We start from the raw sequence: 12,386 nt of genomic DNA, 5'->3' as shown, positions 1-12,386 counted from the left end.
AGCATATCTAGAATGGTGAAGAATAGGAATCCCTTAAAAGCCCAACCTGGAATATAATGTAAACTGTGACACCATGCAGTGAGACAATCATTAAAAATGTTCTTATAGAAGACTCTTTAATGACATGGAAATATATTTGTGATATATTTCTATTTCTAGAGGAAAAGAACATGTAAAGAGAATAAACAGTATATCTTAATTTTTAAATATTTACATTTATAAAGAAAGAAAGTGCTATGGACTAAATTCATGTTAAGGGGACTGAATGTTTGTGCACCTATCCCACCCTTCCCCGCATTTTTATGTTGAAACCCTAACCCTTGATGTGATGGTATTTGGAAGTGGGATCTTTGTGAAATATGTGAAAGTGCTTGAAAAAAATGATATGCATACAAACGTGCATGTGCATGTACACACAGGTCTCTCTCTATACATACACACAAAATATATATCTTATAAATGCTTAAGTGTATATGTCACACAGTTGTGGATATAATAATCAGAAGCCTAATTCCCTGATTTGACCTTGGCTAAATGCAAATAAAATGATAGATCACTATGGATTTGATGAGATGCCTTGAGAAGGAAATGTCTTGTTGACCCAAGTACTTTGAGAAGTGCTGATTATTACTCTTTTCCATAAGACAAGAAAGAGAAGGTTAGAGAATATTTACTTTCTGGTGAAAACAGGAGCACAATAAATGAGGAACATTGTTGAAAGACAACAGAGGGGAACAAAAGTCTAATTTAAATTTAAATATTTGCCTACAGTGTTTTAGAATATAATATATTATAGCTCCTGTCTTTTCATGTTTACTGAGAAGAGGCTGACACTAAGATTTTCAAATATTAACAATAAATATGACCATTAACCACAAAGTCTGAGATTGCCACAAAGCTTGTAAACATGTCTGATACAGGAAATGGTATTTGTTCACTTAGCTATAAAGTATGTTATAGGAAATTATATTTGTTCCCAGACTGAATATGAACTCTGCTTTCAATAGTAAGCCCATTCCTTAGTCAATAGACTCACGAGCCTAATTAAACCCCCAAATATGTGTTGGATAGATTCTCACATGAGTCCAAACGCTTCAAACACTTGGTTCTAGCTTTCTCTTGGTAGACCACTTGAAACAAAGGGTGCTTCTAGAAGAGTCAACTTCAAACACGGTGAAGTCTGATTTATTTCACAATGTTATCTGAAGTTACATCTGGGGAGTGACAGCGGGAAGTGAGAAAAGAAAAACTAACTTTTACTGTATGAACTTATGTGTTCGTAGAATATTGTTTTTTTAAGCATTTACTACATTTGTAATAAATACATTTTAAGTGCTTTGAGTATAGCACAGCACCATACAAATTGTTATTCATATATCGGCTGATGGAGAGGGGGCAGGGCTTAATCTTCTCTTCTTCCATGTGTTGAAGTGGACAAAAAACTACCCTCTGGTTACTTGCCATGAAGCTGAATCTGTTAACAGATGTGTTTGATCATCTCGCACATTATTGGTCGGCCTGTTAATTTTTATTAAAAATCGATTTAATTACCAGCATTTAAAAGCTCAGGTGATTTTTGCATAAAAATACATTGTGGTGGATAAGATAGATTGCTGCTTTGCATGCATTCCACACACCCCTCCCTACCTCCAGAGACTGGGCAGCTAAAAATGACATTTCTAAACTGGGCATCTGGAAGTGACTTTTAGCTTAGACCAATCAGATGCACTCAGGGGAGATGTAAAAGGCAGAGGTCCCAGTTGCCCCTGGTGGCAGGCCCGTCAAGGATGCTTTGGGTTTTTCTGTAGCAGCATCCCTGACAGCAGCTTTGTGGGGACCAACGGGTGAGATCAGTAGCATCTTTTAGCTGTTGGTCGCTATTTTTGTTGCCAGCATGGACTTAAAAGGTGAGGTATGGCTCTGGAGCCAGCAGTGACAGCATCAGTAGCTACCTAATCTCCAGACTGTTCCTAGAGCTAACAGTTCAGGGGAAACTGAACTCTTTCCCATCTTCCTGACGGAGGCGGAGTTGGCAGCCTCCTTGGGGAATGGGTTCTTCATTGTTCTTCTGGTGGTCAGCCCTGGAGGCCCAGCCTTAACACACTCTGAGCACCTAATTCCCTGTTTGAAGCCCTTTGCCCTTCGTGCTTACAATAGCTAGAGTGGTTTCTGTTTTCTGTAACAGAACTCTGACGAATATATAGGAAAAAGAGGAGCTCTGGTAACATCCAGCCCTGATTTTGGTTATGGTAACAGTAGACTGGTAATGAGCAGTGGCCTGTAGGTTGCATAGATCCCACCACATCTTAGTGAACTCCCCAACTAGAGGCCATTTTCACTGTATTTGTAGTATGTGTGTGTGTGTGTTTAAGAGATGTCTCACTTTTCTTAGTTGTTTTACCTTCCTGGACCCTATAGGAATTTTAGTTTGCCACCTCACTAATCCTTAGCTACAGCTTGGCTGAAAATGATTTTTTTATTTCTTAAAGGGTATAATTCTTCCATTTCGAATATACTCCAAAATGCCCCCCAATCAAAGCCAGAATGCTGTACATCTAAACTGCATCATTTAGGTCCCTGAGAGAACTGCTTTTATTGAACTATGAAACTAGTTGTTCTATTAACCCTAAGGATGTTGAATAAACTGTAATGTCACCTCTGTGACAACACAGCAAAGAGGTTTCCTTCAAGTCAAATTTTACCTTATAAGCATGTAATAGATCAGGTTTTGCTTTTTGCACTGGCTGTCAGAAAGGTAGGGCCAAAGGCCACCTGAGTCGTTGACTTCTCATAGCATACATGACACAATGCTTGTATGTTGTGTATTAACCCCACCCCTGACTGTGTCTCATCATTACTCATTGGTTTTCTTTTCACCCAGATTTCTTCACATATTAAGAAAAATCCTATTGTATTATGTTTGAAACCCATTTTAAATCCTTGTTGTAATATGATGGAGAATAAATATTTAAATAAAGTGCATTCACTTTCCCTACTCTATTCCTTGTGTTATGTCTACTAGACCCCTGTTCCTCAGTCCTCTCTGCTTTTGTGTGCTCAAGCATGTATTTCTGCCAACGTCTTAACAGACCTAGGCTATTCATGGGTGTGCTTGGGATTTTGCAATCGAGTGAATATTCTAAAGATGTGGTCAAGCTGAAGAATGAGGCACCTTTTAGCAAAAAGCAATTTGTTCTGTGACTATTACTGAGTAAAAATCCCAGGAGCTACAGATTTCTGTGTAAACCAAATGCAATACTCAGTCTTTTGGGGAAGCAAATAATTACACTTCCTTTGATGATATAAGGCCAGAAAATATCTAGCATCTGATCTTAAGCTAACCTGTTTTTTCTTTTTTAATTAAACATTTTATTTTGAGATAATTATAATTCACATGCTGTTTTAAGAATAATATTAGTGATCCTGTGTACATTTTACCTGTTCCCCCAATGGTAGTGTTGTACAAAACTATAGTACAATATCACATCTAGGATATTGGTATCAATAGTCAAGATACAGAACATTTCCATCACCACAAGAACCCCTCGTGCTGCCCTTTTATAGACACCCCCTTCCCTCCCAACCCCACCCATAACAACTACTAATCTTTTCTTCATTTCTATGCTTTTTTCTTTTCAAAAATAGCTAATCTCTTTTGATGGCATAAATGTTCATCACAGATGACTACACTACACTTGCCATCACCCTTCCCTGCTTCCATCCATTATCTGCCCTCTTCTAACCTACTCTGTGCCGGAGAAGGCCAGCCCTAGAGGATTACATTACCAGGCTCCCTTGTTCTTTGGTTTCCAATTGGGGTCACTGGAGGCACTGGCAGAAGATGGAGGGAATGGGAGAAAAGAGGTGTAAGAATAATCATCCTTTTGTGCACAACCCCACCCTCATGAGGCATGGGGAGAAGAAGAGGAAGAAGCACCACTACCACCACCACCAGAGAGGAGTGAGTGCCCAGATGAGGAAATGGACAGAGACCTTGGTCAGTTGAGGTGCCTGCCTTCAATGGTGAAGCTATCTCTGACAATGAATTAATCACTAATAACCTTGATAGACTGAAGATTAGGGAGGGGGAAGGAATCCAATCACAACTGAGATTGAATTCTTTGATCTAGCAAAAAAATTTCTTGACCTGGGTAAAGAATAAGATTTAATTAGATTCAAAGAAAAAGGAAAAATTGTGAGATTTCTTTCATAACAAGTTTGTGGACCATGGTTCACACTCTCTACCTTTAATGGTTTGGTGCTCCCAGCCTTAACGCTGGGATACTTAATGTCCCAGAATCTACTAGTTTGCAGTTGAAAAGGCTTATGTTTTGCCTTCAATGAATAAATTGTCATTGTCACATCATGTCTATTTATGGATTATAGACAAATTTTAATAAACACTATGTATTAGGCTTGGGTTAAGCATTTTACATTCATTATTTCATTTATCTTAGCCAACAACGCTGTGAGATAGATATTTTCCTAATTTGACAGGTAAGAACCCTTAGGTGCAGAAAGCCTAAATAACTTGTCCAAGGACACACAACTCATAAGTGAAAGATATGGAATTCAAGTCTATCTTTTAATAATTAGGCCATATTGTCTCTCAATGAGGCATATTGCTTTCCACCAGGAAATGGAAAGACAGGGCTGCTCTTTCCAATGACCTTGGTTGCTCTGCCCTTCCCTCCTCTCCTGGATAGCTCCTACACGTCCTTGATCTCTAATCAAGAGTCATATTCTCAGGGAGCCATCCTCACCTTCTTGCCCTCATGAAAGCTTTCATAGCACCATGGATTTCTTATTTGTAACACTTGTCACCACTGAAATTAATATCTGTTTAATTACTTGATCAATGTCTGGCTTCTCCCCTAAACCGTAAGCTGCATGTCATTTTGCCCCATTACATCTCCAGCGTTTAGAACACAGTGCCTGACATATAGTGAATGATCAATAAACATTTATTGGTTGATTTAATAAGACTTTTTATCTTTATTTTACAGACTTATAGATTCTCAGAGTCAGAAGTCACCCCAGCTGCTAATTATTCCGCTCACTCATCAGAAGTCCCATGGAATCATTCTAACCAACTGGTCAATCAACTGTTCTTGAAACATCTTTGGACCACTCTGACTGCTAGTGCCATCGTTCAGGGGAGCATACTAATGAACTCCAGTTTTCCTTACCCACAAAAAAGCCTTCATCCAAGTCTTGTCTTCTTCGGGCTGCATGTGTCCAGTACCTGGGACAATCCTCGTATGATCATCTGTCCACATTCTCTGGAATGTGTGCTCTTCATGTTCAGTACTCAGGATAAAGATCTGAACTTTGTATGTGTTCTGACCAGATTTATTAGACTCTAAAGTAAGATGCTAATCTTATCTAGGATTGATATAGAGTTTGAAGAAATTTTCAACTTCTATTTAAAATATGTGTAATAAAGGTAATTATCTAATCACTATCCAGTGGCCCCCTAGTACCTGCGCTGGGCCCCTCTCTTCCATGCCACTCTATTCTCACATCACTGGAGGCCAAGGATTCTCATTCACCCTATTAAGGGACTGGTAGGAGGCTTACAGGTATCCTGGACAATAAAAAATGGGGATTATTTACATGGGGAGGTATGGATGGAATTCAGAAAAGACTTGAGATACAAGTAAATGTTCTTAGGTTGGAAAATCCACAGGTGACATGAGGACACCTATTGATAGAAGGATTAGCAAAGTAGCTCTTCTGCCTATGCCTCGTGCAGTGTTCTTTCGAGTGGTGACTAGTAATCTCAGATTCCCCCTGGTGCTGAACTCCAGCAGTGCTGGGGAATCTTCTGATGTTGCCTATACTCACCTCCACCAAGCCTCTTCCCTGTGGTACTTCACAGGTACCCCAGGTCAGGTCCTTTTGTCCTCCATTCCCTGTCCCTAAGTGCTGTCATCATGTGGGCTGGTGGCTTGGCCCTTCATCTAATCTCTTTCTGTTTCTATGTCATGATCTCTGGGCTCTCTCAAGGTGTCCCTTTGATTTGCAAAATCCTGCTTCAGAGCCGCGAAGCTGAACATGTACCATTCTTCTCTTTTATTCTCAATCTAATCATCCTGCTCTCTTTGAGGCAATGCGGTCAAATAAAAGAAGGTTGGGAAAAGAAAGGCACAAAATTAATTTTTAAAGATATTATCCTGTTACAATTGTATTGCTGCTAAGCCCTATCTGTACTTGTGCCATTGATCTTTTTAGCCTCAAGAACAGGATTCAAATTTTTTAAATGGTGTTGGAGAAAGATTATTTTCTGTAAATGAAATTCTCATTTTAATTTCCAACAGAATTGCCTACTACAAAAAATAGCTTCTCATTAAAAAATGTTCATTCTTTCAAGAAATATTTATTAAGCTACTGCTAGGTGGCAGGGAACTTGCTTTTCCACTTTCCTGATTTAAAAAGGAGGTGTCTGGAAATCATAGGAATCAATATACTGACTGGCAACAAGCAGGGCAGTCTTTATTCCAATGAAATAACGTTCTAGTGAGATTTTAGTATGGGTATATTCATTCATTCAGTTATTCATTCAACATGTTTTCTGAGCCCCAGGTCAAACTTTGGCACTAAATATATAGGAAAGACATGTCACCTGTGCTCACTGTATAGCAGACAGATAGGTAGATAAAACAATAATTACTTTACATTGTATTTAACGTTATTTAATGCAGACAAAGAAGGCCTTAGGAGAGGGCATCATGGAGGACTTCCCAGAGGAGGTGAAGCTAGGCTTTACTTGTAGGGATGAGTGGGAGCTTAAGACGTGAGAAACATGAGATGGATACTTTAGAACACAAGAAAAACACAGGCAAGAGATGCAAGAGTATGTTTGGAGAATGACAATTTGCTTGGATTTAGACCGAGTAGAATGGCTTTTGTCCAAATACAGGTCAACACACAAGAAAGAACTCAAGTTCTCTGAATTCCTGTGTTCTTTCTTTCTTAAGAATAAAACACTCAGGCTTCCCTGGTGGCACAGTGGTTAAGAATCCGCCTGCCAATGCAGGGGACACAGGTTTGAGCCCTGGTCTGGGAAGATCCCACATGCCGCGGAGCAACAAAGCCCGTGCGCCACAACGACTGAGCCTGCGCTCTAGAGCCCACGAGCCACAGCTACTGAGCCCATGTGCCACAACTACTGAAGCCTGTGCGCCTACAGCCCGTGCTCCACAACAAAGAGAAGCCACCGCAATAAGAAGCCCACGCATCGCAATGAAGAGTAGTCTCTGCTCGCCGCAACTAGAGAAAGCCCATGTGCAGCAACCAAGATCCAACTCAGCCAAAAAAAAAAAGGAATAAAACCCTGACTGTGTAAGTGGATGCCATTCAAAAGCATGCTGGTATGAATGAAGTGCATTATACTGGGGGACACTGGTGCCTCACAAATGCTAGGAACCCAAAAGCAGAGATGTGTCAGGGGTTGGCTCCAGTAGGGAGATTGCTCGAGGATCCAATTTTTGTAAAATATTGTGAAAGGTCCTGCTGTGGGACCTCTAGTTCAATCCTGCAGTTCTTTTGTGACATAATTTACCCATATCTCTATGGTAGGTCAGCTACAAATCTTGGGTGAAATCCATCCCAAGCTAATGGCAAATGTAACTTACTGCCAAGCTTTGACGTGATTTTTCCTCTGCCATGTGTTCTTAGGTTAATCAGGGGGAAATGATTACGGAAAGAGAACATTTATAGGAGAAGATTTTGAAAACCAATTTCCTTCAATGCAAACGGTTAATGGAATAAGGTTTTTAGTCATTCAAACTATAAGCCCCCTGGAACTTTAGTGGATACTGCAGCTCAAATTCTTAAATCATTTGATTCTTTATCGATGATCCTCCTTTCCCTCTCCAGTCCAGGCAGAAAGGTACTACACTGGCTTCTAATCATTGGCTGAATTAAGATCAGAGGTATGAATTCAACTCAAGGTCCCAAACAAACGCCTCCTCCTTTACACCTCAGCACTCAGAGAATGGCAAACAGATGAAGAATAAACGCATGTAGTTTGTCAATTACACTGACAATTGTTTAAGAAAGAATTGTCATTCTTATACTGATAAATGGAAATGCAAGAAAAATTGTATCACTGACTGGCTTTAACAAGCCTACTTGATAAGTCTACTTGTTTCAAGAGATCATCACAAACTCTTGTTATACTTTGGTTCAGAAAATAATCCTTTCATTGAACTGGAAAAAATATTTTTAAACTTTTAAAATGTATAAACCATGTATAATTAAATTCATGTGGTTGAAGCTCGGAAAATTAAGTGCAGGAATGCAATTGCACTTTCAGTTTCAAACGCTGTACTCATTTTCAGAAAATCTCAATCAGAAACTAACATCAGGTTCTAAATTCACCTGCTAGGAGTTATCTGGGCAACTTATTTTCAGAGTGCATTTTTTTTCTTTGTAGAATTCAGCTTAGCTTCTTGCTCTTAGTGACTGGCTCTCTCAGATATAGAGAGCTCTGCCCCACACATTTCAAATTAGGTTATGACTACATGGGCAGTTACTTTACAGATGTTCTCTGCTTAATAGCAAATATTTTGTTCCTTACCCATGTACGACACTTATAGGTTATTTGCTGAAAAGATCTCAAAAACATTATGAACGTGTATGTTGCCATTTTGAACAAAATCAATTCAGGAACTACTCTTTTACAGAGTAATCTGGTCCAGTTCACTGTAGATAGTTTTATATATTTAGTACCTTTATCTTTTAGTCAAAGAAACCTCCAGATCATTCCTGGCTGCTGAGGGTCTCCTGCAGCATTACTAACGATGCTGGGTTTTGTATTTATTAAAATAATTTAATTTAGAATCTTATCTTTAGATTACAAAGAAGTATCAAAGCACAGATTATAAGTGCTGTGCGAGTGATCACTGGTACTCAGCAAACCACCTTGTTTGTGATTATTTGGTAAAGATCAAGGTCACAGGCTTCCTTCCTCCAGCAGCCTGGCAGATAACCCAAGTATGTGAAGCAGGTGGGCCTGAGGGGGTATGTGTCCCTTCGAAAGGGAGCAGGGCTTCTTAATTCTGGTTAAAAGCAGCCACACAGGAAAGTTAGTCCAGAGTGCCATTCTTTCACATTTGTTGACTCTTCCAGACAACCCCAAAACTCATATTTCTATTTGAAATTTCTGGATTAAAAACAAAAATGCCACGTGGGTCAAATGTCTTCAGCTTACCTGTTTTCAACCTCTGATATAAACCTAGATAGGCAGCGACGCGGCCGGGCAAGATGGCAGACAAAGAGAAGAAAAAGAAGGAGAGCGTCTTGGACCTGTCCAAGTACATCGACAAGGCGATCCTAGTGAAGTTCTAGGGAGGCCGAGAAGCCAGTGGAATCCTGAAAGGGTTTGACCCGCTGCTCAGCCTCGTGCTGGACGGCACCATCGAGTACATGAGAGACCCTGACGACCAGTACAAGCTCACAGAGGACACCCGGCAGCTGGGTCTGGTGGTGTGCAGGGGCACCTCCGTGGTGCTCATCTGCCCGCAGGACGGCATGAAAGCCATCCCCAGCCCTTCATCCAGCAGCAAGATGCCTAGCGGCCGGGGCCGCCCCTCCCCCAGGACTCAGGCCACCCCTAGGAACGGAACTTTCCTTTTTGTATAGCTTATGTTTTCGTAAAATGAATGTATTAATTCATTGCTTTGCTTGTTTACTAAACAGACTAGGATTCCCTTCACCATGGACCGTGTCTTACCAATTTTTGTTTCCCCAAAGCCTAGAACAGTGCCTGGCACATAGCAGAGCACAAATATTTGCTAATAAACTGATCTCTAGATAAATGAGGGCCAGAGAAGGGTATTTTTTTTAGAGCTGGATAAAGCTATTAAATCTTGTGGACACTTTGGAAAGTTAAACGTTCACAACTATTATAAACTGTGTCCGTTCCAGGCAGAACATTCCTTTTAGCGATCTGCAGACTTCAAAGCTCATTTTTATGGATGTGTTCTGTCAGGAGAAGATTAGGTTTGGCTTTATGTACTTTCATGGAAAAAAGATGGACAGAGGGTCTTAATTTATGTAAGAAAGTAAAAGGAACAGGCGTTAAGTGAAATCCCATTATTATTTAGATTATTATAGTTTCTTGGGATATTAGAAATATTATGACTGAATTGACAAATTACTTTGGTTTAGTCAGAATTTACTCACAAAGTAAGAACTGAGGAAAGCTTTCACTTTGCCTATGGAGCATGTGATAAAATGAAAAAGAAATCAGGGGATTTCTTCAGCTCCTCTAGTGCCTCTGAAAACTGGTGATGAACCAAGGATTCAAGAACACTGACCAGTGGCACTACAATGACCCTCTGGGGATTTCAGTTTAGCTAGGAAATGATTTTTTATAACTCCCTTCTCATTACTACAAGTATGTAAGCCCTCTTAAGCTCATGCATTATTTCAAGTCAACACTGATTAATTTCCCAATTACGACTTTTAGGAAATCTTTCAGGATTCTGCAATGCCCCGACCTTTAGCCTAAGGCACCACCAGATGTGAGTTTGGATTGGAGTGGGTACTGTTATTGTCATCAGCCACATTGTACGGATGAGTACACTGAAGCTCAGACATGATAAGCCTGGACTTCAGTCTACATCAGTCTTTATCCAAAGAACATGCCAGTAACCACTACACCCTTCTGCATTCTGAATCTTGCACTGCTGGAAGACTTCCCATCTCACTATCACTTCTTCTCCTGTGCTACCTTATGTAAATAGTTCACATAACAAAAGAGAACAGGAGGCAAAAAAGATCAATCAGGATTAAGAGAGTTGCTATATAACCTTTAAAACACAGAAAAATTACAAGAAAAATGGACAAATCCACAGTTGTAGTCAGGGATTTAAAAATACATGTTAAAGAATGACAGCATATTGAAAATATATAGACTCCTGCATATGGAAAATATGCTTTCTTTTCAAATATTTACCAGGTATTAGGTTACATAGGAAAATGAAAGTTTAAGTATAAATTCTTATTGAATCAAGATTATACAAACCATTTTCTCTGATGACAGTGCAACTAAATATCAAATTATCTGTTAAAAATTCCCAGTTATTTGAAAATTAAAAATCAGACCTAACTAACTCATGGTTCAAAAAGGACACAGTGTCGATAGTGGGGGATTTTGTATGTGTGTGCGGTCAGGAGATATGTGGAGACGCTGTACTCTCTTCTCAATTTTGCTGTGAACCTAAATGTGCTCTAAGAAACAAAGTTTATTAATATTTTAAAAGGATACACACATGTATTCTTACAATGAAAATGACAAAAACATTAGAGTTGAATGACAATGAAATTCTATCTAAAACAGAAAAGGGAAAAAATCCATAATTTCCTCTCTAGAGAGCCATGACCACTCTAGAAAGTCTGGTGTATATTCTAGGAGGATATAGCAAATGTTTACTCTGCCAAACTTTGTGCTTAACATTATTATATTTAATTCTCATAGCATCTCTATGAGATAGGAACTATAATTTATTTTAAGATGAGGAAATAGAGTCTCAGAAAGTTTGATTTGCTCAAGGTCTAACAGTGGGAACTAGCCTTACATTAAAATCTAGGTTTTCTGATTACCATACCATGCATATGGTCCATACTGCCTGTACCCTGCTTTTTTTCCTCCCTCTTACTTTACTTTTCTGTCTCAATACTGCATCCTTTTCAGTGGAAGCATTGTATTTCCACCATTACAAACAACAGAGCAGTGGAAACCCACATACACACATGTACTCTATTGTCCAATTACTTCCTTGAAATGACTACAAGTTGTATTCTTACACCAATTACTTATTTCTAAATTAAGATCGAAGTATCTTTTATTCCATTTATCTCCCCTTATTTCATGCCATTAGCCTGTTGGAGAAACTGGGACATTTGTGGTTGGAGAAACTGGATTTTATAAAATACAAAATTTGGCTGATTACTTCCTTGTGGTATCATTTAACTTGTTTCTCTATCCCCTCCATTTGCTATAAACTGATAACTAATATAGAGGTTTGGTTGGATTCAGATTAATTTTTTTTAAAAAGCAAGAATACTTTATAAGAACCAACTGCATTTTTCTGATGAAAGCAAACCACTTACTTTTGATGTTCTAAATCACCTTTTCTTAAGATTAAAGCCTTTCTAAACAGTGGGTGTGGTTGCCTCTGAGGGCTTCACCAAGTGAACCAAGATGGCCTGGCATTACAGAACACCAGTCCCAATGACGCCTGTTGTATTTCCTAGTCGTAAGTATCAGGCACATGAGATCTCTGCCCAGCGCATCTTCTCCATCTCTCCTTTCCTTCCTTGACCAATTCAGAAAACTTCTCTAATGTGCTTCTCTTGAGCACAAACTACTTGCC

At 39.3% G+C, this 12,386-nt stretch overlaps 1 pseudogene across 1 annotated transcript; it reads left to right on the top strand.

Annotated features, from left to right (window-relative positions):
• Positions 1–7,325: 7,325 nt before the first annotated feature.
• On the top strand, positions 7,326–9,581 carry LOC309660256 (U6 snRNA-associated Sm-like protein LSm7 pseudogene; annotated as a pseudogene). Its single transcript has one exon. The product of its transcript is annotated as a U6 snRNA-associated Sm-like protein LSm7 pseudogene (transcript).
• The last annotated feature ends 2,805 nt before the right edge of the window (positions 9,582–12,386 follow it).

Source organism: Balaenoptera physalus (assembly GCF_965194825.1).
Source record: "Balaenoptera physalus genome assembly, chromosome: 4".
Taxonomy (NCBI): domain Eukaryota; kingdom Metazoa; phylum Chordata; class Mammalia; order Artiodactyla; family Balaenopteridae; genus Balaenoptera; species Balaenoptera physalus.
The sequence above is the reverse complement of the archived record's forward strand: the minus strand, read 5'-3'. Positions and strand labels throughout refer to the sequence as shown.